Below are 7007 nucleotides of genomic sequence, written 5' to 3' on the forward strand. Positions count from 1 at the left end.
GTGCGATAACCTGCATTCAGATGAACAGGCAGGGGCGGAGAGGGCTGACCACATCTCAGTCATAGCTGGAGATTTGCCCCACAATATAATAATAATCCTTGTATTTGATAAAGCGCCTTATCACATGTTTGAGACGTCTCAAAGCGCTTCACAGAATATACTGTAAAGTGAATTGACTGTATATTTTGTGGGTGAAACATGGCAGACAAATTATTTTTTCAAGTGATTATTAACCTCCGGAAAAGCAATTCGCCAATCGACTATCAACCGAGTTCCTACTTACTGCTCGGTAATCAGAGGTATGTGGAGTAAGGAAACTTGCCTAACGTTTTGCCCTGACCGGGAATCAAACCCAGGTCCGCTCACTCATGAGGCAAATGCTCTAACCACTGAGCTACAGGACTCCACTTTATTGTAATATTATCAGATCTCTGGTGTGAAAGCTCCAGACTGGCTCAGAGACAGTTTGGCACAAATAGAGACTTCGCCACTCAGTCAAAATGTAAGTTCAGAAAGTGACCCAGACTTTGTGTCAGTGACTCCAGCTCACCCTGTATTCCCAGGGTGCGGCTCAGACTAACTCATTCTCTATCATCCCATAAAACCCAGTGTTAATTCACAGCAGCGTGTGAGTTTCAGCCTCATCAGCCATCAACATGTAAGTGTGGAGTCCTATAGTGTATTACACAAATAATACATAATGTGGTCACTCAATCCACGACTGTTTGTGGGGATGCCGCTGTGTGCAATTGGCTGGCGCTTTTCACCCGCAAGATACACGGTCACTCCACTTTACAGTATATCCAATGAAGCGCTTTGAGACGTCTCAATGACATGATGAGGCGCCATATCAAATGCAAGGATTATTATTATTATTTTTATGAAATGGCCTGGAGATCAGGGTTTTACAATCTCTCTCTGTGTTGGAGGTTTGGATCTGTGTTGCTTGTGACGTTGAAAGTGTTAAATTCCGATGGATTAAGTTGTGGGTTTGATGTATGGAGAGGAACATGCCCAGACACGAGCAGGTGCCAGGCTACTTCGCTCACTCATGAGTTTCTGTGGAAACAGGAGGTCAGTCAGACAGAGAGAGGGAGAACACACCTGCTGCTCCTTATCTGCCATAGTATTGCTCTCGTTCTCACTTGCTTTCCCTTCTCTGTGTATTTGTGGGAGATGCAGGAGATGGGAGAGAGAGGGAGAGAGAGAGAGCACCCGCCAGCAAATCCTCTGACACACACAACATTCACACTGCATTACACTCCCAGACCTGAGGGTTAGCCAAACAAACTTTTCTGTGTGTCTAAAGTGTCCTTCAGACAGCTATTTCCTGCTTCAGTTCATTTAATAATAATAATAATCCTTGCATTTGATACAGCGCATTATCACATCTTTGAGTTGTCTCAAAGCGCTTCATAGGACACACTGGAAAGTGAATTGACTGTGTTCTGGGACGCTATCCTGTGTGAGGAGTGCTATAGAAATGCAAGATTTGTTATATTTTGTGGATGAAACGCGGCAGCCAATGGCGCATAACAGCGTCCCACAAACAGTCGATTTTAAATTTAAGTCAAATTGATTTTAAATCTTCAATCTATTTACATGTTGTCTGGACGCTTCTGTGCCAATTGGCTGTTGCGTGCGTCCCCAAAAATACACAGTCACTACACTTTACAGTATATTCTGTGAAGCGCTTTGAGACATCTCAACAACGTGATACAGCACGATATCAAATGCAAGGATTATTATTATTATCGCCCCCTCCTTAGCCTCCTTAAAATCCCGCCTCAAGACCCTCCTCTTCGACCATTGCCATCGACCACCGCCCTTCCCCTCCCCCCCCCCACCCGGACCCCAGTTCGGGTCTGAAATGCTATACTCTGTCCAGTGCCTTGGAATGTCCTCCCGATGTGAGAGGCGCTGTACACATGTAATCTTATTATTTAAATAAAAGAAGCCGAGCCCTGGGGGGGATGTGCTGCTCCGTAGATACAACAACAAGTCGCAGGTTTAGCGCCTTCATACGGCATCCCCGAGATCTCAAACATATTGATGCTTAAATATATTTAACCCCCCCACCCCCCCCTCACCAACCCCCCCACCCCCTCACCCTCAACCCCACCCCCTCACCACCCCCACCCTCAACCCCACCCCCTCACCACCCCCCACCACCTCACCAGCCCCTCACCAGCCCCCCAACCCCTCACCACCCCCTACCACCTCACCACCCCCCACCCCCTCACCACCCCACCAGCCCCTCACCACCCCCCATCCCCCACCACCCCACCCTCAACCCCCCCACCCCCCCCTCACCAACCCCCCCACCCCCTCACCCTCAACCCCACCCCCTCACCCCCTCACCACCCCACCACCCCACCAGCCCCTCACCACCCCCATCCCCCACCACCCCCCACCCTCAACCCCCCCACCCCCCCCTGACCAACCCCCCCACCCCCCCCTCACCAACCACCCCACCAGCCCCTCACCACCCCCCACCAGCCCCTCACCACCCCCCACCCTCAACCCCCCCAACCCCCCTCACCACCCCCACAACACCCCCACCCTCAACCCCCCACCAACCCCCCCTCAAACCCCCACAACACTGCCAACCCCCCCCCCCCCCCGGGGTTTGCTCCCTGTCTCTGGTCCCGGGGCCGCCCCTCCGCCCCTCCGCCCCTCCAGTAAAAAGGGCGCCTGAACTCGGCGCTAAATTCAAACCGCAGTTACTGCAGACGTTGAGGTTCCCGTATATAACCGCCAGAGATCCCAGAGACCAGACACCGACAGACAGACACCGACAGCCCGACACCGACAGACAGACAGACACCGACAGACGGACAGACAGACACCGACAGACAGACACCGACAGACGGACAGACAGACACCGACAGCCCGACACCGACAGACAGACAGACACCGACAGACAGACACCGACAGCCCGACACCGACAGACAGACAGACACCGACAGCCCGACACCGACAGACGGACACCGACAGACAGACACCGACAGACGGACACCGACAGACAGACACCGACACCGACAGCCCGACACCGACAGACGGACACCGACAGACGGACAGCCCGACACCGACAGACAGACAGACAGACACCGACAGCCCGACAGGCAGACACCGACAGATGGACACCGACAGACAGACACCGACAGACAGACAGACAGACAGACAGACAGACACCGACAGCCCGACACCGACAAACAGACACCGACAGACAGACACCGACAGACAGACACCGACAGACAGACAGACACCGACAGCCAGACACCGACAGGCAGACACCGACAGACAGACAGACACCGACAGCCAGACACCGACAGGCAGACACCGACAGACAGACTCCCAGATACTCCGAGAGATTTCAGGTAAGAAATGTTCCAAATAAAAGAGGAAAATAGTTAAACTAATAATTGATAATTAAATTGTAAACACATTTTGTACTTAAATATAATGGATTTAGGAAACACAATGTGTTACTATTTTAAAAGCTGATGTTAATGACAGGAACCACTCACAGTAACATATCGCGGACATTAAACTAACTTGGGAAAAGTTTTCAGTTTGTTATATTTTTGTTGTGGCTGTTGTTCAGGGATGTGACTCTACTTATATTTATTAAAAAATGAGTGTTTTTAACAAAAAATACATCTCCATAGGCAAAGTGGGGAGAATACACGTTTTAAGAACTTTTATTTTGATGAAATCCCTCCATAAAGTGAATCAATTCTACTTGATCCCGATTGTCTGTTGTAAGAATATCAATGACTATAATTCAGTTTATTTCCATTAATTAAAATAAAATAACTAGAGGTTTATGTATGATCGCCCTCGGATTATTATAACCCACAGATTAACAAATACAAACGTATTATTATAATCCTGGGTTAGGGGATGAGTGAATGAGTGGGTGGGTGATGAGTTAGTGGGTATGTGGTGAGGGGGTGGGTGGGTGGGTGATGAGTTAGTGGGTATGTGGTGAGGCGGTGGGTGGGTGGGTGATGAGTTAGTGGGTATGTGGTGAGGCGGTGGGTGGGTGGGTGATGAGTTAGTGGGTATGTGGTGAGGCTGTGGGTGGGTGGGTGATGAGTTAGTGGGTATGTGGTGAAGGGGTGGGTGGGTGGGTGATGAGTTAGTGGGTATGTGGTGAGGCGGTGGGTGGGTGGGTGATGAGTTAGTGGGTATGTGGTGAGGCGGTGGGTGGGTGGGTGATGAGTTAGTGGGTATGTGGTGAGGCGGTGGGTGGGTCAGTTAAGACAGAAATAACATTGAGTAACAAAGTAAGTGCAGTGAATACGAATAAACGTGGCCAACACACTGTGTGTTTATCAATGTAATAAATAGCAGTGGTGTTTGTTTATAGTGAAGTGGTGTTTTCATACCCACAATATATATATATATATAAAGTTTGTTTTGTAAAATCCCATTGATGGACTTACAGGTGACAGAGTGTGTGTGTGTGGGGGGTTCTCGGGCTGTGTGTCTGTCTGTGTTTGTGTGTCCGCCCTCCGCTGCCGCCGTCCATGGTAACTCCCTGTCCGCTCTCACACCTGAGGCAGGTAACAGGACACAGCACCACACACCTCTGTATGGCTCACACTCTCACCCCGAGAGAGAGAGAGAGAGAGAGAGAGCGACGTGTGATATGATATAGTGACTCAGTCAGAGTGTCCCTGACTACAGTATGTACACACACCACACACAGCAGCAGTTTGCAGAGACTCTGGACACAGACAGGCGCACAGCCTCCTCTTACAGACTGACAACAGTTTGGGATGAGTTAATGGTCAGGTATACTTTTATTTACTTATTAATTGCTTTCCTCCCCCCTCCCTCCTCCTCTCCCCCCTAGAAAAAAATAGCCCTGAGAAAATGTAACCTTTCTCTTTCTGGTCATGATTTTTTACGCTATATTAAACAATATTGGACCGAAAATAACTATTTATTCGTTTTTCGTAAATAGCGTTTATATTATTATTTTTATTATCGAATAATTGAAATCAAATTTCGGTTAAACAATTAAAAAATATATATATTAGGGGTGCATATGCTAACTACAGCCAACGTTCAGACAAATCCTAACTTTTAACATAAAACCTGTGTTTTTCTGGTGAGTTTGTTGCAGTAAATTCGATTTGTGATATTTCCCCCTTGTCTATTCATCTAAACTATTAACCTTTCGAGATGAGTTTTAATTCACCAAAGACGTTTTATTATTTATCAATAACATTAATAGCCTTAATTCGTTTGTAACGGTTTCAAAAATGTGTGTGTGGATTAATGTAAAAAAAAGTTCTTAAATTTCACCCACAAAATATACTGTCACTACACTTTACAGTATATCCCGTGAAGCGCTTTGAGACATCTATATTAAATGCAAGATTTTTTTTACACACACAAATTTTTGGGGATAAAACAACGACAAAACCGAGGCTGGTCTGTTTATTATCTGACCAATTTTAAATTATCTCCAGGGTTCACAATCGCAGTTTGTGCTGCCATTAATTGACGTGAAATAATCAGTGTTAACTCTACTCTGTGGGGTGTAGGGAAGGTCTCAGAGATTTGTAGAGAGAGACGTCTGAATGGTTGGAATATTTTGATTGTAGGAATGTTAATTCTTGGCTAATCTTTCTTTCCTTTTTCTCACCCAGAGCTGGTGTTTTGAGACCCCCCCCCCCCCCCCATTGCTGGGCAGGGTTGAACTGGACTGGACTGGGCTGGACTGAGCTGGACTGGACTGAGCTGGACTGGGCTGAGCTGGACTGGGCTGGGCTGGACTGGTCTGAGCTTACTTTGCAGGCAGTGTAGTTAGCTGATTGTGGAGCTAAGGGAACAATCGCTAACTCACACTACCATCAAAAGAGGCTACAACATCCGCAACCCCGTCAACCGCATCCCCAGTAACCGCTTCTCTTCCCTTTGGTGCATTTTCTGCAGCTTTGTAACCAACACCTGAGACTGGACCTCAAATAATTCATCGGTTTGCGGGGGGAGGTGGGGGTGCAGTGTGTGACCAGTCCGCCCTCTGGCTCATGGCTTTGTGTGTGTATCTGTATAACAATAATTATTTTTTGTATCTTCTTTTTTTAATTTTTTTAAATATATTTACATATTTATAGTTTATATATGTTTACAATAGATATTTGTGTATATGTACAGAATATATCACCCATAAAATACAGTCCATCCACTTTACAGTGCATCCTGTGAAGCGCTTTGAGACGTCTCGAAGACGTGATAAGACACTGGGTCAAATGCGAGGATTATTATTATTATATTTATAGTTTACAGCAACAACAACTTGCACTGATATTGCGCCCTCCACGCTGGGTGGGGTCTCAGAGCTTAACAATGGTGTAGCCCGAGGCCGAGCCAGGGGGAGGGGGAGGTGACTGTAGGCGCGGTCGAAAAGGAAGGTCTTCAGGTGCGACCTGAAGATGGGGAAGGAGGGGGCGAGGCCAAGGGGTTGAGGGAGGGAGTGCCAAAGTTTTGGGGTGCAATGGCTGAAGGCACGGCAGCCGATGGTGGAGCGGAGGTTTCGGGAGACGCGGAGGAGGTCGGAGCCAGTAGAGAGGAGGCAGCGGATACTGCTGTGGGGGGAGAGGAGGTCAGAGAGATGGGGGGCGTGGGAGGGGCAAGGAATGGAGGGATTTAAACACTAGAGTTTATATATGTTTACTATATATTTATGTATATTTGTAGTTATATATACACATATATACTTAGTAATAATTTTTGCATTTGATTTAGCAAATTATAAATGTATTTATTATTATTATTTCAATGGTTGAGATTTAATCAGTAAATCTGTGTAAATGCAGTAATTTGCTAACCGTCCAGAGGCCGGGTGTCCTGGGTCAATTTGTGCATCTTTAAGTTTTCTTTGATTAAATTTCACATTTAATGAAATCAGTTTGCAAACAAAATTAATTTTCTCTTTCCCTCCCTCCCGCCCCGCGTTGTTTTTCTGTGTAGGGCTGAGTTGAACAATG

This window comes from Callorhinchus milii, unplaced genomic scaffold, assembly GCF_018977255.1.
Source record: "Callorhinchus milii isolate IMCB2004 unplaced genomic scaffold, IMCB_Cmil_1.0 Scaffold25, whole genome shotgun sequence".
Taxonomy (NCBI): Eukaryota; Metazoa; Chordata; class Chondrichthyes; order Chimaeriformes; family Callorhinchidae; genus Callorhinchus; species Callorhinchus milii.